General features: G+C 42.9%; 1 protein-coding gene across 1 annotated transcript in view; it reads right to left on the bottom strand.

Moving 5' to 3' along the window:
- Nucleotides 1–22,228, bottom strand: part of LOC126272355 (uncharacterized) — a 102,483-nt gene that overhangs the window by 42,272 nt on the left and 37,983 nt on the right. The window lies entirely within an intron of this gene.

Genomic DNA, 22,228 nt, shown 5'->3' with positions numbered 1-22,228 from the left:
GAGTGTCTGCACAATATAGTCATAAATATCTTGACTTGCCGTTTAATTTTCAAACATTTCCCTCCGCTGATAATGTAACTATCATAATTATGAGCAAAATAGTTGTACAAACAGTGACAATAATAAATAGAATTATCAACTGAATACTATATTGTTTTCTTTAAAATGATTGCCTGTAAAATGACTACACATTCAATACAATTACTTGTAAATCAGGGTGTAATGTGACAATAAGTTACATAGTGCAATAACAAAATGTAACTGAAACGCGATATGTAAACTTTTAGTTGTGGCTTTATTATAGGTCTCAGTTAATTTACGTGCTATGCCGAAAGTCGACAAATACTTGTGTCTTAAAACTATAAAAGAAGTCGTATGCGAATAGTGCCCACAAAAAGCGAGATAAAAAGCTTTTGTACAGAAGTTTCCCATCTAACTTGATATCTGATTACATTCATTCTAAAGTGTTTGAACAGAAGTTCCACTCTAACGATAGGTATGCAACTTGTGATGGTTCACTGAACAACAGGTGCATTGAAAATAAGATGCCGTCAGTAACGAAGTAATTCTGTAGATGACAAAATTGTACATGTCTTGGTCACAGGCCACTCCACACTCATCCGTCGGCTACGCTACGATCGATCAAAGGCGGAACGGCGGCGCTCTGCACCAGTCTGTAGGCCGCATCCTGTCTCGCTGTCAACACCGGAGTACCTGCATTCGTCATACGCGCCGTAGATTTCAATAATCAGCGGTCCGTTTATTATGGTTGTAGTAATTACTTGTACTATAAACCAACGAAGAGGCTTATCTTAAGCTGAAGGTTACCATTCAGCAAGTACCTACGATTTTTAAGCTGAAACAAATTTTAGTTGTAAATTGTGGTCTGCTGTAATTTAAATAAAATATTTTTTTTTAAATTGGAGAATAGTTTTAGAATCCCGCTTGAACAATGTGTTGATCCACTTCTGGTCCTTATGAAAGCAGTTACTCAGCTTGACATTCACTGACAGAGTTGTTGGACGTGCTACCGAGGATTATCGTGCCAAATCCTGACGTACTGGCACTTTAGACGTCAAAATCCCGAGCTTGATGCAGGGTGCTGCTCATGATGCTCTTAACGTTCTCAACTGGGGGAGGGATGTGGTGACCTTGCTGGCCAAGCTAGGGTTTGCCAGGCACGATGTCAAACAGCAGAAATCCTTGCCGTGTGCAGGGCAACAGAACCGGGCCTAGAATGCGTTGACGTACCGCTATGCTTTATGAGTGTCACAGACGACAACCAAAGGGGTCTTGGCATCAAATGAAGTGGCACCTTAGACCAACAGTCACGGCTGTCTGGCCGTATGGTGGTCGACAGTCAGATTGGTATCTTACCGCTGTCTGGGGCGTCTCCAGACAAGCATTCGCTGTTCATCGGGGCTCAGTTTGAAGCGGGACTCATCAATGAAAATACTACTCCAGTCAATGAGATTCCAGGTCGAAGACACATCTGGGGACACCACGGACAACGGAGGGATACCAGCTTGCCCTATGTCTACGATATTCCACTGCCCGTTTTGTTACCCTTCATGGTAAGGCATCCTGGGCTCACGTTACAGAAAGATAATGCCCACCTGCACACTACGAAAGTTTCTGCCTCTAATCATCTTCTTGACCATCTCGACGAGCAAGCTCGCCAGATATCTCCCCAAAGGAGAACGTTTGGAACATTATGGGCCGGAGACCTCTGGATCTTCGTGGTCTAACGCTCTAGTTAAACAGAATTGGGCGTGATATCCCTCAGAAGGACATCCAGCAACGCTGTCAATGCCAAGCTTTGCTTACGAGCCAAAGGTGGATGAAATTATTTACTTACTCAATCTGTAAGGTTATTTCTCTTGAAAAAAATCATTAAATTTTTCTGAAATTGTAATCATTTCTTTGTCTATACATGTATATCAATTTACCGACTTCCGTGCCGTTCTGATAATTCTTTCTTGATGAGTCGTTTTTTCTTTGTCTTCGAGTGTATCAATAAAACTATATTTTAATACAAAAGAAAAATTTTGAGTAGGAATTAAAATCCATACTAACGCGAATTCTTTACAGACTGGTAGAAGCCGACCTCGGGGAAGATCAGTTTGTATTCCGTAAAAATATGGGAACACATGAGGCAATACTGACCCTACGACTTATCTTAGAAGCTAGATTAAGAAAAAGCAAACAAACGTTTCTAGCATTTGTACACTTGGAGAAAGCTTTGACAATGTTGACTGGAATAGTCTCTTTCAAATTCTGAAGGTGACAGGGGTAAAATACAGGGAGCGAAAGGCTATTTGCAATTTGTACACAAACCAGACGGCAGTTACAAGAGTCGAGGGACACGAAAGGGAAGCAGTGGTTGGGAAGGGAGTGAGACAGGGTTGTAGCCTCTCCCCGATGTTATTCAATCTGTATACTGCGCAAGCAGTAAAGGAAACAAAAGAAAAATTTGGAGTTGGTATTAAAATCCGTGGAGAAGAAATAAAAATTTTAAGGTTCACCGATGACATTGTAATTCTGTCAGAGACAGCAAGGGACTTGGAAGAGCAGTTGAACGGAGTGGACAGTGTCTTGAAGGGAAGATTTAAGGTGAACATCAACAAAAGCAAGACGAGGATAATGGAACGTAGTCAAATTAAGTCGGGTGATGCAGAGGGAATTAATTAAGGAAATGAGACACTTAAAGTAGTAGATGAGTTTTGGTATTTGGGGAGCAAAAAAACTGATGATGGTCGAAGTACAGAGCATATGAAATGTAGACTGGCAATGGCAAGTAAAGCGTTTCTGTAGAAGAAAAATTTGTTAACATCGAGTATAGATTTAAGTGTCAGGAAGCCTTTTCTGAAAGTATTTGTATGGAGTGTAGCCATTTATGGAAGTGAAACATGGACGATAACTAGTTTGGACAAGAAGAGAATAGAAGCTTTCGAAATGTGCTACAGAAGAATGCTAAAGATTGGAAGGGTAGATCACATAACTAATGAGGAGGTATTGAATAGGATTGGGGAGAAAAAGAGTTTGTGGCACAACTTGACTAGAAGAAGGGATCTGTTGGTAGGACATATTCTGAGGCATCAAGGGATCACCAATTTAGAATTGGAGGGCAGCGTGGAGGGTAAAAATCGTAGAGGGAGACCAAGAGATGAATACACTAAGCAAATTCAGAAGGATGTAGGCTGCAGTACGTACTGGGAGATGAAGGGGCTTGCACAGAATAGAGTGGCATGGAGAGCTGCATCAAACGAGTCTCTGGACTGAAGACCACAACAACAACAACTTGACTTGAAGAAGGGATCGGTTGGTAAGACATATTCTGAGGCATCAAGGGACCACCAATTTAGTACTGGAGGGAGCGTGGAGAGTAAAAATCGTAGAGGGAAACCAAGAGTTGAATACACTAAACAGATTCAGAAGGATGTAGGTTGCAGGAGGTACTGGGAGATGAAGACGCTTGCACAGGATGGAGTGGCATGGAGAGCTGTGTAACCTCCCCCTCACTTATCGACCTTACTGACAGTGAAAAATTAAACCGCGTGTACCTAATGGAAATTTGGGAAAAGCAATCGTCACTGAAATTAATCTGTCGGTAAAGAGGGAGGAAAGGGTTACATATAAATGAAAGGAAAAATGCAAATGAAACTGGTGTAAATTAATTTTGAAAAGGGGTAAAGTTAATAAAGAAAGTAAATGTGCGGCCGTTACGTTAACAATTAAGTAGCGGTAATTAGATATTTGAGATTTGGGGGAAATTACGGTCGCCAGTCCTATGGACAATTACTATAGTAACTGAAAAAGAAAGGTTATTACACATATAATTAGCACTAGAAGCGTGGCAACTGAAGGTTGACACGTGTAGTGTGAAAACTGAAAGTTTGTCAGAAGTAATAAATTTCGCTACACTCTGATTTAATTTAGCAAAAGAATTAATAAAACCGGAATATTGAAAGTTAATTTAGTGACTGAAATTAATAGTGAGCTTTGTTTCTGAAGCACATCGAAATTCAGTCAAAAAAGGTTAGTCTTGGGCTACCTCAACAATCATTTCAAGAGCTACTTGAATTTACGCAATTTAGAAATAAGAGATTTAACTTTGAACTTGAATTAAATGATTCTTAACATTTGACAATAGTATAATTTAGTACGTACTAAGCTGAGCTGCAGTCACAGGTAAGCTAAAATACGGTAACAAAACTCGCACTCTTAATTTGTGCTTGTGTAATCTAAATATTGTAGCCAACTATGAATACCTTAACTGAATTTTAAAATTAAAGCAGTGAAACAGAATGATATTACTTTAATGCTGGCGTTTGTATTTCGACACTCGGGTTCATTCCAGAAAAGGAAGGGACCCTGCTTGGTAATGCAATTGGGACAATGAGCAACAAAGGGTATGTTACGTTGCTGTAATTTAGTGAGAAAAATTTAGTAGTTTGAAAAGCTGAGGTCTGCCATACAGTTCTAAAACTTTACGTGCTACCAGTCTTCCTTGTTGGTTGATTGAAGGTGTGAAGTCGTCGATCGAGGATGTGGCGACAGTCACCCATTGTCGGCCGTCGCTGTTGCAGAATCTGGATGTTGGCGCGCCTTCTTCTCGACACGGTCTCCAGGCGAAACAGGCTCTTGATGTGCGGCAGCTAATGCTTCCCGTCCGCGACACCGTGTCAGAAACTAACATAGCAAGTCGAGCGCAATTACATGCTGCCAAACCCCGAAAGCGCGGTAACTCGCGGGAGCGTCACACAACACACCTGCTCCACTGCCCTACTCCAGCCAGACTCCCCTCTGCCCGCGCTCCCGCGCTGATGACGGGCGGAACTCAAATAGCCTACACAACATAGGGTGTGTCTTCCACGAACATAATACCAATCAGTACTCTGCACAACGTCACCACCTTCCCATCATTGTGACGACTTCCCGGCTTTTCTGTGGCTCGGTTCGTGGGGATGTCACAATGGATCTGCTTTCCGACGTCACGGAGGACGAAGTCCATAATGCTATACAGGTGGGTTCTACAAACGTTGCCCCCAACTGCTAGAGTTTTATTGGATATTTCGTCGGTGTGGACGGCAATTTATCGGGAACTTATGTCGCCTACAGTGCAGAACTCAGACGGCTTCCCATTCACAAGCCTTGGGGAGCATCACGGATATATGATTACCGCCTCTTGACGTTGCGACACAAAGATCATTAAGCAGCTGTTGGCTGACAGCTTAAACGGACAGCCTGGTACGTGGTTTCCCCTGATCAAACCTATTTGAGAGATGAAACTTCCTGGCAGATCAAAACTATGTGCCGGACCGAGACTCGAACTCACGACCTTTGCCTTTCGCGGGCAAGTGCTCTACCAACTGAGCTACCCAAGCACGACTCACGCCCCATCCTCGCAGCTATTTGGGGGATGCCAGTAACAACCACATTGCCCTCTATCGAGACGTGTTTTTGGACTTTTAGCCGCTCTTGAGTTCAACCAGGCATTCGATCAGGTCGATTATGACTACCTGGAAGGGGGGCCCTGCAATACGGAATACCCTCATACTACTGTCGATGTCATAATGCGTCTCCTTCGTTGAGTGACGTTCCATGTACTCTACAGTGACTGTCTCATCCCTGCAATCTTGATCCATAGTTCAGTGCGTCAAGGTTGCCCGCTCTCTGCACTGTTGCACTGTAGTATGATTTTGCAATGGAACTGTTGCTCTGCGGCCTCCACCAACGCCTTCCTGGGATGTCTCTTGGTGGCCTTGTTTTCAGCTGATTTGCTTATGCGGGCAATCTCGTCCTCGTTCTTCGTAGCAGTGCTGAAGTCAGGAAGTCAATGGCATGGGTTACGAACTATGACAAAATTTCTGGTAGCTACTTTCTTTTTGGGTCATCAGTCTTCTGGCTCGTTTCATGTGGCCTGCCATGAATTCCTCCCCAGAGCCAACCTCTTCACCTTAGAATAACGCTTGCAGCCTACATCCTCAATTATTTGCTGGATGTATTCCAAGTTCTGTCTTCCTTACCAGTTTTTGCCGTCTGCAGCTCTCTCTAGTACCATGGAAGTCAGTCCCTGATGTCTTACCAGATGTCCTCTCATCCTGTCTTTTCTCCTTGTCACAGAAATTCCTTTCCTCTCCGATACAGCACAGAACATCCTCATTCTTTATCTTATCAGTCTACCTAGTTTTCAAGATTCGCCTGTAGCACCACAACGCTACGATTCTGTTTTGTTCCACTTTTTCCACAGTACATGTGCTGTGCTCCAAACGTACTTTCTCAGAAATTTCTTCCTCAAATTAAAGCCTTTGCTTGATACTAGTAGACTTTTCTCGGCCAGGAATGCAGTTTTTGACAGTGCTAGTCTGCTTCAGATGTTCTTCTTGCTCCATCCGTCGTTGGTTATTTTGCTGCATAGGTAGCAGAATTCTTTGACTTCATCTACTTCGTGACTATCAGTTCTGATGTTCAATTTCTCGGTATTCTTACATCTGCTACTTCTCATTATTTTCGTCTTTCTTCGATTTCCTCTCAGTTCATATTCTGTACTTGTTAGATTGTTAATTCCGTTCAGCAGATCATGTAATTCTTCTCCATTTTCACTCAGATAGCAATGTCATCCGTGAATCATATCACTGATATCCTTTCACCTTGAATTCTGATCCCACTCCTGAACCTCTCTTTTATTTCCGTCATTGCTTCTTCGAGGTACAGATTGAACAGTACGGGGGAAAGACTACATTCCTGCCTTACACAGTTTTTAATCCGAGCGCTTTGTTTTTGGCTGTCCACTCTTATGATTCCCTCTTGGCTCCTGTACACATTGTATATTACCCCTATCTACCTACAGCTTATACCAATTCGTCTCAGAAATCCGAACATCTTGTACCATTTTACACTGTCGAACGCCTTTTCCAAGGCAACAAATCCTTGACTGCGTCTGGATTTTTCTTTAGTTCTGCTTTCATTATCAATTTCAACGTTATAAATGCCTCTCTGGTGCCTTTACATTTCCTGAAGCCAAACTGATCGTCATCCAAAACTTCCTCAATTTTCCTTTCCATTCTTCGGTATATTATTCTTGTCAGCAACCTGGATGCATGAGTTGTGAAGCTGATTGTGCACTAATTCTCAGTTGTCAGCTCTTGCAGTCTTTGGAATTGTATGGATGATATTTTTCTGAAAGTTAGATGGTATTTCGCCAGACTCATACATTCTAAACACTAATTTGAAGAGTCTTTTTGTTGCCATTTATTACAATGATTTCAGAATTTCTGATGGAATATTAACTATCCCTTCTGCCTTATTTGATCTTAAGTCCTCCAAGGCTCTCCTAAATTCTGATTCTAATGCTAGATCCCCCATCTCTTCTAAATGGACTCCTGTTTCTTCTTCTGTCAGGCCTTCAGTTTGTTCTTTGCACTTATCCGCTCTTTCCTCTGCATTTAACAGAGGAATTTCCATTACACTCTTAATGTTACCACCCTTGTTTTTAATGTCACCGAAGGTTTGTAAGACGTCGTGGTCTCCTGGCCTTCATTGCTTACATATTTCGCCCTCACAATCATATTCCGCACATGAAGACGCTTCATTCGAACCCAAACTCGATAAGATAAAGTCAATGTTGTATGAATTCATGTCAACAATATGCAGTTATCAAGTAAGCGCACCGTGGTTGAAATACTTGAGGGTAGCATACACACATACATTTCAGACACGATGGTCACAGAAGCTTTTAGTTCGGGAGAGAAACCGCACAATGGGACGCCGGTCCCTTCAGAGGACGTCCCAGCCTATGTTGGACGGTGACCGCCCGTGAAGCGGACAGTGTGGGCCCGAGTGAAAAGGGGGAACGACCCCATGTTTTGCTTAAAAGAAAATTCCGCTACATTGTGTGGGAGCGGCTAGCCTATGCATTCTTTACACATAGCACGCAGTTTCAGAGATTTTCACAGGGAGACAGCAAACGCCAAATGCCAATGCTACAGGTTTCCATATTGGTCGCCTTAAACAAAACGTCACTCTCCCATTTTAGAAGAGCAATGCTGATTGGCAGACGATATTTCTGACACCTTGAGCTGAAGGAATAATGGAAGAGACCGAAAGATATACCTCTTCACGTCTGGCGTGGAGAGGCTGCGTTTCGTTGTTGCTCTTGGAGCGAGGAACAAGTCTCTTCTCAGTACTTCACTGGCACAGCACCTCTGTCGAGAGAGAATCGAAGTGCTACTCTATATTGAGTCCTTGAGATTAAGCGTTGTTCACTGTGTTGGCTGACATTTATTGTGCGGTGTGAATGGACAGAGGTATAGTTAAACGCCTGCGAGCGAATTTTGAGTAGCATCGCGGTGGACTGGTTATCTGACCGGTGTACCACGACAATAGTTAGACTCGGGGCTAATAGGAATCCTTGACTTCATCAAGGCATAGGGAGAGTTTGATTGGCGAAGGTCAATCCAGATAGAATGAGAGTTATCTTATTTGTCAGCAGCGAGCTGCGCAGACAGCAGTCATAGCAGCTTACGGTATTGTGCGCTACAGCTATTGCGAGCCCCATATTTCCTCCACAACAGTACACTTCACTGCATTTCACACGCAACAGCCTCGACCGTATCTAGCACCATTCTAAAGGATAATTATTCAAGTTGAGTAGGCGCGCCTCTCAGCCATTCTGCCAAGTCAATAACAATGTTAAACTTTGTATAGAATTTTCATTAGCGAATCCTATCCTTAAGAGGTAACTTCACATTCCAAAAAGAACCCGGAAATAACTTGTTCAGTTTCTAAGTGCCATTGCGATTTCTCAGAATTTTTGCAAAAAAATTATAACTCTCGTTAGTTTCATGTTTGTCTTACACTAGCTAGCACTACTCCAGCACCCAAGCATCCCACTAGTTACGTAAGAATTTTTGTGTCATTTCCTTACAGCAGGCGACTCCAGAAGATATTTATTGCTGAAAGTTTTCAGGCTTTTCTCTTTAGAACGTTAGGAGCGTCAGTCTGACTTCTGTAGTAGTGTGGGGGTGGAAATTGCATCTTGCAGGAGCCACACGGTAAAGGGTACATCTCAGATTAATCCGTTGCCGCAGAATAACAGAATAACAGATCAACCCCACACCTCAGATGTTGTTTTGTCTTTTCTATATTTTGAGTCAGTCCCTCCTACAAGTATTTCATTTTCGATTTCTTCGCATTTTTCATGTAACCATTTCGTCTTAACTTCCCTGCAATTTCTTTTCATTTCATTCCTCAGCGGCTTTTATTTCTGTATTTCCGAGTTACCCTGAATATTTTTATACTTCCTTCTTTCATCGATAAAGTGAAATACTTCTTCTGCTGCCCACGGTTGCTTAGCAATTGCGCCTATGTTTTCCTTTCCAACTTCTACGATTGTCCTTTTCAGTGAAGTCCATACCTCTTCAACTGCACTGCCTACTGAGCTATTCGTTATTGCTGTACCTATACCCTTAGAGAACTTCAAGCGTATCTCATCATTCCTTAGTACTTATGTATCCCACTTCATTTTGTATTTGTTCTTCCTGACTAATCTCTTAAACTTCAGTATACTCTTCATCACTAGTATGTTGTGATCTGAGTCTATATCTGCTCCTGGGCACGCCTTACCATCATGTATCTGATTTCGCAATCTCTATCTGACCATGATTAAATCTAACTGAAATATTCCCGTATCACCCGGTCTTTTTCAAATATACCCCCTCTTCTTGTGATTGTTGAATTGAGTATTCGCTATTACTTCCTGAAATTTATTACAGAACTCAATTAGTCTTTCTCCTCTATCATTCCTTGTCCCAAGCCCATATTCTCCTATAACCTTTTGTTCTACTGCTTCCCCTACAACTGCATTCCAGTCCCCCATCTCCCTTCATACCCTATCAATATCCACATACATTTTGTCTATTTCTTCATCTTCAGCTTGCGACGTTGGCATGTATATTTAAACTATCGTGGTCGGTGTTGGTTTCCTGTCGATTCTGACAAGAACAACCCTATCACTGAACTGTTCACAGTAACACACTCTCTGCCCTACCTTCCTATTCATATAGAATCTCACTGCTTTTATACAATTTTCTGCTGCTGTTGATATTACCGTATACTCATCTGACCAGAAATCCTTGTCTTTTTTCCATTTCACTTTATTGACTACTGCTGTATCTAGACTGAGCCTTTACAGTTCCCATTTCAGATTTTATAGCTTCCCTACAACATTCAAGCTTTTGACATTCCACGCCCAGACTTGTACAACGTTATCCTTTGGCAGTATCCTCCTGGACTTCGGAATGGGGAACTATTCCGGGATCATCGAGAGATCAGCGTGATAGTTTCTCAGTTACAGGCCACATGTCCTGTAGATACACATTGTGTGTCTTTAATGAAGTAATTTGCATTGCCTTCTGCATCCTCATGCCGTTGATCATTGCTGATTCTTCCGCCTTTGGGGCAGTTCCTCCACCCCAAAGAGAAGAGAGTGCCCTGAACCTCTGTATGGTCCTCTGCCCTCTTTGACAAGGCCATTATCAGAGTGAGGGTGACATCTTATGCCAGGAGTCTTCTACAGCAAGAGCTGACTATTAGCTACCTTGAAGTATTAAAGTCAAGTGCTATGGGGACAGGTGTGAGGCTTCCTGTGGACAGTTCTGCTACATTTGGTGTAGCTGCCTCTATCCGATGATTAGGACTTGATTTCGCAAGTGATCTGTGGCGCACGACTGTCTTCAACTTCCAGCACCTACTGTCGCAACTAGAGCTGGGTTCCTGAAACATCAGATATGAGTCCTCGGTCTTCTAAAATGGACACAATATGTAACTGTGTATTTGCGGCGCGTATACCCCACGTGGTGAAGACTCTCGCCAGTCCACCGGCCATACCTTCCACATACTAGCAGCATGGGATTCATATGTTTGCCACTGCTGGCTTTTTAAGATACAGTACGAAATCCTCATCCTCCTGTGGTGCCCATGACAGCTCTCAAAAGGTGATGTGGCACCTTTGCCCACGTGCCTTACCTGGCTGTTGCTGGAGGCCCTTGGAATGCACCGAGCGATGTGGCGCAGTTTTTAGCACACTGGACTTGCATTCGGGAGGACAGTGGTACAAATCTGCGACCAGCAATCCTGATTTAGGGTTTGCATGATTCCCATAAAGCGGATCAGGCAAATGCCAGGATAGTTCCTTTGAAAGGGCACGGCCAATTTCTTCCCCATCCTTCCCTAATCCGAACTTGTTCTCCGTCTATAATTACCTCGTTGTCGATGAGACGGTAAACATTAATCTCCTCCTCCTCCCCTCCCCTCCCCCTTTCACCATGCTGTCTTTCAGGCCCTGTCCAGCTTTCGGTTGTCACACCGCCATTCTCTTGCTTCTGCCATTTTTTACCTGAGTTCAGATATGTGCGTACTGCTGTATTACCAACGCGCTTGATGTCCGCTAGAGCCGTGCATCGCGCTGTTCTTACCCGACCGAGCCCACCTATGGCCGACCGCTCCTTTCCATTGCCCGATAGCGGATTGTCGAGCTCAATCAGTTCCGGGAAAGAGCGCGCTAGCCGCGATGAGCCATCGAGGCTCGAGGATTTCTGGTACACGGCCGAGCCCGGGTGTCAACAGGCCTCAGTGCGTCAGGAAAGCAGACAGAACTGGGAACGTGGGTGTGGCTGGCCACTCACCAGCAGATCTGCTTCCTGAATAGTCAGCAGTCCTCTGAGAATCGTGACGGTTTTATATACCAGGAACAGGCTGTTATTGACATTTCATATAGAAAAATAAGTCGTAAAGTAAAATAGCGTATGTACTCAATAATGCGTAATACACTATTGAATACAGTACAAGCAACTTTTTAAAGGATTATACAATATAGCCTTTTTAATTTCCGCTTCTTTCTAAAGCCTCCGCCTTCCTGACCTCTTGTGAAACTTGATATCAAATTTTGTAGTTTCAATGTATCTTGGTCCATAGCTGGAACACCGTCTATAAATTTTTCAACAATTTCTTCGTAAACCATACTTTTAAAAATTCTTCATCGTGGAATGTTTATGGGTCTTTTCCACAAACAAGGTCGTTTGCGATACAGTTTATTTTCGATGTGATCACTAGCCCACCCCTTCGCCATACTGGAAACAGTAAGGAACCTGCTGCGTCATGAAAACCGCAGGAAAGCTCATCGACTTTCTTAACGTGGCTTGGCCCACAGCTGCAGAAATCCCCACGTGTCCGTCCAGCTAACGAGGACGGATCGGCTGTCCCCAGAACTGCGGCTGACAGCCTCAAGAGGGGCTCTCCATTAATGCACAGGCGAAGAGTGCAGGTGTTCCAGAATCTGTCGGGAGTGTCCATGGTCCTTCCCTGGCACCCGCTCGTGTGTGGCTAGCTAATATAACCCTAATCAGACAGTTCAGGTCAAGACAATGCGACCAACCTGTTACGGATCATCGTAACTTTTTATTACCAGGCGTATTCGGAAAGTAAGGTCCAATTAGGCGCGAAATGGAAACCACTGTGAAAAACCGATGGAACTTTGCACAGATGTATTGGGCAGTGTATTTAGTGTGACTATCTATCGCTTCACTCGCTATTTTCAGTTGAGAGCACAAAGTGATCACGTAGAAATGCCTACAACAACAGTGTGGATCTGGTGAGAGATTTCGACTGATCCTATTTTAGTTCCATATTTTAGCAAACAGAACTGTATAAGAGATCATATTTAAAAAGCTGGTGTGCCTCAGGATAGTCAAACATTTGCGAGAGATAGCAATGCTGGAAACAACATCTCGAAATCTATTAACTGAAAAAATAGAAATAAAGTCAGTGCATGCGCTTGCATTATTTCTTTACTGTGTTCATCACAATAATAAACCTGATGTAAACATTACATTATGTATTCTTTCCCGTTTGCTTGAATCTCACTGAATTTCGTTTCACGTGGAGCGGAGGCCCATCTGTGTCCAGCACAGTCAAGTACGATCATAACGGTACGTTTTATCCTGTGTTACAAGCACATAGACTGAGCGATAATGTGGGACAACAGTTCTACTGGCGCATTTAATTTAGACAGCACTGGCCAGCCAGCTGGCCCAACTAACCTGCAACGATGTGAACATTTTCAGTCCAGACATGAAAAAGAGATGAGCAGAGAAAAAAATAGCTTCGAATGTCATTTAATTTTTAAAGAGAATATAATAATATTCGGCAAGACACGACTACTACGGTACTCTTCTTAGTTCACCAGAAGGGAAGTATAATAAACTCTCGTTGTCACCTAAGACAGTATTTTAATTATAAATAAGAGTGATGAAAATTCCTAATTTAAACACAGAGTAATTTTTCTGAGCGCGCTATGTGTGATGCTTACTGAGGGGATTTGACCGTATAGTTGAATACTGAAGCCACTGAAGGTATTAATTTCAGTCAGTTGTCTGGTAATCTCTTCGCTCCTTCCTTATACGAATCCTAGAACTAAATAGCAGTTCTGGTGCTGTCATCTGCTACGTTGATAACGAGTCGATCAACAACAGAGTCCACGAAGCCACCCACGTGCCTCATTTTCTCCTGTTGTTTCATGACGTGCCGTTCGTCAGTGACAAGTTAAAAATCTGCGTGAGTCATTTCCAGTACGGCTGGCAGCTTAACAGTCTTGTTATTTCTCGCGACAGATCGCTTAACTTGGCTCCAAATCAGTTGTGCTGTGTTCATATTGTAAGGGTACAGTGGCAAATGCAAAAATGAAGCATTTGTACGGTGTGCTCGATGATGTGAAAATGATTTTTTTTGTGTTTTTACGACACCTATCACTCTGATTCGTGGGAGATTACGTCTATGGTATAGAACAATGGGCGTAGTCAAAAATAAAGAGTATTTGGTTTTTCATTTTTGTTATGAAAATTAAAGTGTTATGTTTTCTTAATTTAAGCAATGTTTAGAACAATATTTTATAAAATATCGACAATTAAGAATTTAAACTTGAAATTAAAACAGGAATTCTGCCTTAAGTACGTAATTAGAAACAATAATATGTGCATAATTCATAAAAATAATGATGAATTTTACATTTATGAGATGTAGGTTTTTTCAATTGAACGAAAGAAAAAAAAAAGTCAAGGGGAGACTTTAACCAATGATTTTTGAACTGCTATATTATCAAATGTCATACGCTATCAACTGCGCCATACATCCAGTATGATTTTAACTCAACTGTTTCAAATACAGTCTCCGGCAAAACTTCAAAATCGAATATTTACTATAAATTTATTTAAGAAATTAAGAACAACCTATTTCTCGGCCCTTTTTTTATAGTTTTCCACACACGTGTTTCACTGCAGAGCAGAAAGCAGCCTTAGTCATTTCCATACTGTGCATTAACAGGGCGACAATCAGAGCACAACGCGACAGAGACTGCGACTGTACAAGATTTTTGAAATAAAAGCAACATACCTGAAACGTGATCAAGGAAGACGTTGATAGCAGTTAACAAATTAGAATGTCTTAAAGTTTCAATTATAGTAAGTTAGTAATAAGGAACCTACACCTAAGAAACTAGTATAGGCATGCACATTCAAATACAGAGAGATGTAAATAGGCAGAAAACGGCGCTGCGGTCGGCAACGCCTATAGAAGACAACAAGTATCTGGCCAGTTGTTAGATCGGTTACTACTGCTGCAATGGCAGGTTATCAGGATTTCAGTGGGTGTGAACGTGGTGTTATACTAGGCGCACGAGCGATGGGACACAGCATAACCGAGGCAGCGACGAACTGGGGATTTTCTCATACGACCATTTCACGAGTGTACCGTGAATATGAGAAATCAGGTAAAACATCAAATCTCCTACATCGCTGTTACTGGAAAAAGATCCTGCAAGAATGGAACCAACGCCGACTGAAGAGAATCGTTCAACGTGACAGAAGTGCAAAACTTCTGCAGACTGCTGCATATTTCAATGCTGAACAATTAACAAGTGTCAGCGTGAGTACCATTTAACGAAACGTCAGCGATACGAGCTTTCGGAGTTGAAGGCCCACTCGTCTACCCTAGCACGACATAAAGCTTTACGCATCGACTGGGTCTGCCAATACCGACATTGGACTGGTGATTTCAGGAAACATGGTATCTGGCCGGACGAGTCTCGTTTCAAACTGTATCGAGAGGATGGATGAGCACGGGTGTGGAGACACCCTCTTGAATCCATGGACCCTGCATGTCAGCAGGAGACTGTTTAAGCTGGTGGAGGATCTGTAATGGTGTGGGGCGAGTGCAGTTGGAGTGATTTGGGACCCCTGATACGTCTAGTTAGACTGTAACAGGTGACACGTACGTAAGCATCCTGTCTGATCACCTGGATGCTTTCGTGTCCATTGGTCAATTCCAGCAGGACAGTGCGACACCCCACACATCCAGAATTGCTACACAGTGGCTCCAGGAGCACTCTTCAGAGTTTAAACACTTCGTGGGCCCTTATACTCCCCAGACAAGAACCTTATGGAGCATATTTGGGATGCCTTGCAACGTGCTGTTCAGAGGAGATGTCCACGCCTTTGTACTCTTATGGATCTATGAACAGTCCTGCAGGATTCATGTTGTCAATTCCGTCCAGCACTACTTCATACATTAGTCGAGCCCTTGCGATGTCGTGTTGGGGCAGTTACGAGTGCTCGCGGGGCCGTACGCGGTATTAGGCAGGTGTACCAGTTTCTTTGTCCCTTCAGTGCAATACCTAAGCAAGACCTACTTCCAAGAGAGTAACAATCCCAGTGTACGTGTGATAGAGCTTCTGATGAATCACCACGTTTGAGTTTGTTTACATTAGGTTTATTTTCATGATGGAGGTAGTGTAGTACCACAGGTGCGTCATGTAAACAGAGAGGGGAAATTTATGCCGCAGCACATCGCTGATATACTGCTCTCCAAGGTAATGCGATGTTAATTAGGTATGCTAAGTAAATATTTTATCAGTACCGATGTCCTCAACGTTTGGTCGTGTAATAGTGAACAGATGTAAATTAATGTGAACAGTGCACCAAATTTATTAGCAACTGAGCGATATAACATTTGCCTTCCGTAAAGGCATGTTGAATAATTTGCAGAAATGTCACACAGAGAAGGAATTCTCATTATCGACGCCTTCAAAAGTGCAATGAGCGTGTTCGCATCGTGGGCGGAGGAGGGCGAGGAGGAAACGGTCGACGAAGTTTCATCCAGAAGGTCGTTATATCGTTACGAGATGAAGAAATGTTCTTCATCTATTTGAAGCAAGAATGTTGTCAGTGAACTTTACGCGTCTTTCTTGTCAGCAGTTTATGTTTCGATATTATTTTACTTTTAATCTATCTACTGCCCTATCATTCGCTTATGGAAACTGTCTTGTAACCGGAACGTAATGGCACAATTCCAATTCAGAAAAAATTAATGTGTTTGTAACGCCTTTTAACCGTTTACCTCAGAAATCTAAAACAAGCATACATTACCAGTTACCATGATATATTATTACGGTCTACTGTCATCTACTATGGCTTTACACAAAGTTTTTAATCACCAGATGTACCGCTACGTAGGATGGTGCTGGTTGCGTGGTCTGCACAAGGAACATCGATAACAATAAAATTCTCATATCCCTTACATATAACGAATACTGTTAAATACTTTGGGAGATCCATTGCGACTGGTAAATGGATACAGTAACCAGGATACAGTAACTGAATCAACTGGATAGTCAATGATGTTCAGCAGTGTCTATGACCTGCAATCAGAGGAATGGAGTGACCCACCCGGACACCACAACATTCTGACCTAAAAGACGGAGAGAAAGAAGTATTAGAAAATGGCACATTTTTTTTTTTAAATTTAGCTGTGGGTACACCAATACAGCCAGTTAAAACTGACGAGGCTGTCTATCCTTCGAAGGCATCACACACACACACACACACACACACACACACACACACACACACACACACATCTGAAACGTTGCAGCTTAATTCCAAATTTTAACACGAATTCCACAAGTAATTTATAAATGTCTATATTCACTGTTGTGAAAAGTATTAACGCATTTGAGGGAAGTTCTTATTCCTCTGGACTATCTGTGTAAGTTTCTTTTCTGTATCTAGAGCAGCTAAAGTATATGTGGTTAACGCCCTGGATCTCCCCACAGTCGCTGTATGGTGGTGGTACAAGTGTTATCGGAGGCAGCCGTGATTGAATTTCAACCTGGCAGTCGTTCTTACGATCTAACTCGTGTTTCTTATGTCAGATGAGATGCCTTTCCTATTCTAGTTTCCAGCGTTTCTTCCTGCCTTCGATAAGTGTGGATTTGCTAGTACCAGGTGTTCTTTAGGTGGTCTTCGGTCGCCTGTACATCGTTCCGTCCGATTTCGGCCATGTGTCTGAATACAGTGATACAAATGATACACCTGCAGAGTTTCTTCCTAGCTATGATAAAACAGTAGATCTTTAATATGGTAAATAGCAATTATCTTTGTCTTTAACAACCTACGTCAGGGAGTCTCCGAGTTTTTCCGCCGTTATAAGTATTCCAACCAGTTTCGAGATTGAAGCGTATTGACGTCGACTTCTTGTCATATTTTGGCTGACAACCATTCATCCATTTTCAGGTGAGTATTTTACAATGGAGATTGCTGGTTCATGTCGCTAACCTTATACCAAATTGGTGTGGAGACTCATGCGCAAATTCAGCCGCCACATGAGCGCCCTCTGACGAGTTAGCGCCCCCTTCGAATGTTGCTCTGTCTGTGGCGCACAGTCGCATGCGTAAAAGTGATACGAGAAGATTGTCTCATGGTGATCCTTCCAGCGGATGAGGGAAACCTACGTGTTGTAAAGTGTCAGGCAAATCCAACACCTTCCATGAAAACCCTGACATGATAAGCAAATCCAGTAGTATGTCACATAGCTCCGAATAAATCGTGACATTAAATTAACCAAAGTAATACGAGTAACGAGTGAGCAAATGTAATACCACAGACTAACAAAAGAATGCCTAAATGCATGTCATACCTTCCCACGGTGAGGCAGACGCAGTTCCGAGGGGAGAAACGAGAACAGATGCCGAGAGCAGAACCGTGTTAAGCTGGAAGGCCCTACGATAAGGGATGGACAGACACCCGCATTGCCAGCCTACCGCTAAGACCACACCACCCGCACGTTTTAGCGTGAGACTTTACGTTGCAAACCTTAAAAACATTGCGCCACCACGAAAAGTATAACGTTTCTCATTGGATAGACAGAATTTTTGTAGGCGGAGCTTAACATTAACATTGAGACCCTGATTGATCAGATGAAAACACAGCCAGATAGTTTTTTTTTTTTTAAACCAACTTCGATAAATGGTAGTAAGGAGAAGTTAGGAGAAGAGTTAGTTCCGAGACGGCGAGGTGGATGGCTGCTGCGCTGCCCGCGGCCCCCTGACGAATACCAACAAGGTAATGAACGCACGCGATGCCGCATAACAGCGCAAAAAGCTTCACTCAGAACTGCGGAAGTCTCATCTGTTACACCCTCTTTTTGCGTAATACTAGTGTCGATCGTCAATTAAAGGTCATGGTGTTCACATTTGCCACTTGAAGTAAAAATCTGAAACGCGATGATTTTTCTGTTATATAGTTATTGAGAAGCCACATCAGCCACTGTAATTTACGACAAGTTAGATAAGTTATTAAAGATAATTGAGGGTCAGTGTAGACCATTTTGATAGTTTTCTTTTTTGTGAAACTTAATTTAAACCTAGATTATAGATGTGATATTGTATAGGTCATCCTTCGATCCATTGTAGAACTTGGAAACCCATTCAGGGAATATTCGTTCACATTTTTGTTCAACGCAGTTGGTTTTTACCATCCTGTATTAAAACACTTCCTTTTATTAATAGTGCAATTTATAAACAATGTTTTGTGAGTAGAATAAAATTTCCAGTGGTAAACTTAATTGCTTTTTCGACGTTATTTTACCAGCTAACTAAAAATAGGAAAGCCTTGAACCCTTTCCACTAAATTTAGTTAGTATTAAGATTATTTTACAGGGAGGGCAGTGGAGCTGACGCTGAAATCATTTAGTATTTGGTTATATCATCGCTAGTCTCACTGAACTCTTCTGAATTCTACATGTCATGTGTGCTCTTCCTGCTTTTTATTCAGCAGTGAATATATTGAGAAAATTGACGGTGTTTTACCGTGAGTAGTCTTCTGTCCTCTCTGGTAGCAAACTGTTTCATGGAAGGCTCTGAGGAGAGGGTACTTCATTCAGGACAACTTCAACCTAATATCTTCCGCTGAAACGTAGACGATATTCTTGTAGAGTTACCCCACGATGAAGATGAACTGTCAGGATTTTTGAAGTATCTGTATTCACTACATGAGAATGTCGAATTTCGATGGCAATGGAGAAGGGCGGTGTCGGCCTTTTCTAGCCGTTTTAGTCACTCGTAGATGGTTCATTGGCGCACACATACAGTCCTGTGTTTGCAGGTGACTAGTTGCCACCACTCTTCATAAACTATGGGCATACTTCGAACGTTGGTGAACGGGGCACATACGTGTGATAGTGACAACCTTGCAAAGAAGTTAGAACACCTGCAATCTTTGTTCAGAGGTAATGGAGGAAGAAACATGACCACCCACAAGATGAAGAGGAGAAGGATCTGTTCAAGACCATAGTGTTTCTCGCTTATGTCAGCAACTTTAAGTCGAAATTAAGCAGAATCCTAAGAAACATAATGTTAAACTAATCGTCCGGCGACGTACAAGGACTTGTGCTTTCTCGGTTCCATAAAGGACTATCAAGGGATTGTTGAAGGCTGGAACCTACAGAATACCTTGCCAGTATGGGAAAGCCTACGTTGGTCACACACATGCACATTACGTGAAAGGTGCGTTGACCATGATGGACACAATCGGCTTTAGCAACCCAGTAAATCAGCCGTAGCCGGGCATTGTTATCTCCATTGGACATTGAAGCGGCTAGTCTTCCCCGATGAGGTCTTTCTGGGATTCAGTTATTCAGGTATCTGTGGAAATACGTTTGGCAGAAGATGTTATTTATCGTGTGACGGTACTACTCCGTCACGACGTTCTCGCTGCTGGCCTTAGCGCGTGCTGTGCAGCTACCTCCCCGGCGCGCCACAGAGACTGGGGGCGCTACGGGTCCCTGCTGGGATGGGCACATAATCAGTAGGTGTCGTGTGGAGCGACAGCGCTGCCTCGCGAGGTGAGAGGCTCCGCCACGTGGCGAGCCGCTGCCGACGTGGATCCGCCGGCTGGACGTGTCACCGGCAGACGGACGGTTTCAGGTCGTTATCGATCGGCTTCAGTTTGTGGAAGGATGGCTTTCTTCGACGAGAAACCTTTTGGTTTAAATGGCTCTGAGCACTATGGGACTTAACTTCTGATGTCATCAGTCCCCTAGAACTTAGAACTACTTAAACCTAACTAACCTAAGGACATCACACACATCCATGCCCGAGGCAGGATTCGAACCTGCGACCGTAGCGGTCGCGCGGTTCCAGACTGTAGCGCCAGAACCACTCGGCCACCCCGGCCGGCAGAAGCCTTCTGTCTTGGGACCCCATGTTCTTATTTCGATGTTGATTTGCTTGTAAAGACGGTTATTTCGGTGTCAGTTAGCGATCTGGGATTTGTATAATTTCCCTTAATTCGCAGTGAGCCAGCCTTCATGGTATTTATGTATTAATTTAAATTGCTGAATGCCACTGGGCATAAGACTTAGTCAACCGTGTGTTATTCACTGCTGATCAGCAGAGAGGAGGTTTCAGTAAATTGTTTATTGCATTGTTGGACAGCGGGGATAACCTTAACGCCAGTTTTTATATATTTCCGTACGCTTCCCTCTGGTGGTTAATAACTGGTATTATGTGCTGGAGAAACTAGTGTTGACACATGAGCACGTGATCTGTGACTTTTTGAAGTGCAGGATTTCAGTCTGTCTTTAAGGCAGTTCATAGACTAATAACCCCTTTTAAAGTATATTAACTGAAGATATAAAGCTATTATTTTTTAGATAGTTGTTCAAGCTAAAAAGCTGAAGGTTGAGCAGCGAGAATAATTGGAGGTTGCATTTTGTAAAACTGTGCTGGTGTTTAAATTGGTGGTATGCTGTACCTTGTATTTATTTAGATGACTAATTTTATTGTGAATGGGGACCGAGAACATATGCCTTGGAGGTGGCATTGCCAGTTGGATTTTTAAGTGTAAATAAACGTTTTTAGGAATTTGCACAAGCCACTCAACGACTCCAAACCCTAGTTTCGCTACTCTTTGGTAGCGGTGCATATTACTGCGTTGATAACGGGTTTGTCCAGTGGATTAGTTAAGAAAGTAGTAACTGTTTTGAAAGCTTTTTTGAGTTTGAAAGTTTTGGGGTTTTAGTAATTTTCTGTCTTTTGCCTGGTCTGACAGACACCACTTGCGTTCCATTGCTAGGATGTCGACGAGAGAGGTAACCGGCATTGCTAAGTTGGGAGAGAACGAGTTGGCGTACGAGCTGTCGGTGAGAGGGGAAGGGGGGGGGGGGGTTTCCGACAGTGCAGGAGAGCTGGAGCGCTGCGCCGACTGGGGGACACAACGGACCACCTCGTCATGGCCCACCCGAACCTCAACATGGCCGAGGTGAGTAACGCCGGCCCCAGCATTGAAAGCGCAATAAGTGGCTTGTGCCGTTAGCTTGATTTTTTTTTTTTTTTAGTTGCTGAGTCATCTTTCTCTCAAATGTGTAGGATCCCCGCACGAGTAACCATTATGCTAATAAGATTCAGGATATGTCCTCGATACATCTTATACAGTTACAAGAACATGTGGATGAATTAAGCAACAGTGTGAAAAACTTCAACATCGGTATTGGCGAAGTAGGATAAATTTGGTGGTGTTACCTGTGGAAGCAAGAGTTAGTGAGAATGTGATCCAAACATGAAGTATAGGGTTGTCGAGAATGTTTATGAAATTAAGGTCCTGCTGTCAGAGTATTGCGGGAAGGGAGAGGGTTATCAGTAAAATCTATTGACGACGTTGAACCGATTTACAAGATTCTGGCGAACTGCTAGGTATTAGGGATGAGCAATATTATCAGATTTTAAGTCTGACGACCACTGGTAGGTTAAAAAATCAAGAGGGAGGCCATGCTTGACAGGTTTTCCTTTCTAGAATATACGTGGTCGGTCGGTATGAACTGCCTATCTTCATGCACGTGA

This window comes from Schistocerca gregaria, chromosome 5 (genome assembly GCF_023897955.1).
Source record: "Schistocerca gregaria isolate iqSchGreg1 chromosome 5, iqSchGreg1.2, whole genome shotgun sequence".
Lineage (NCBI taxonomy): Eukaryota > Metazoa > Arthropoda > Insecta > Orthoptera > Acrididae > Schistocerca > Schistocerca gregaria.
This window is presented reverse-complemented; position numbering and strand designations above follow the sequence as displayed.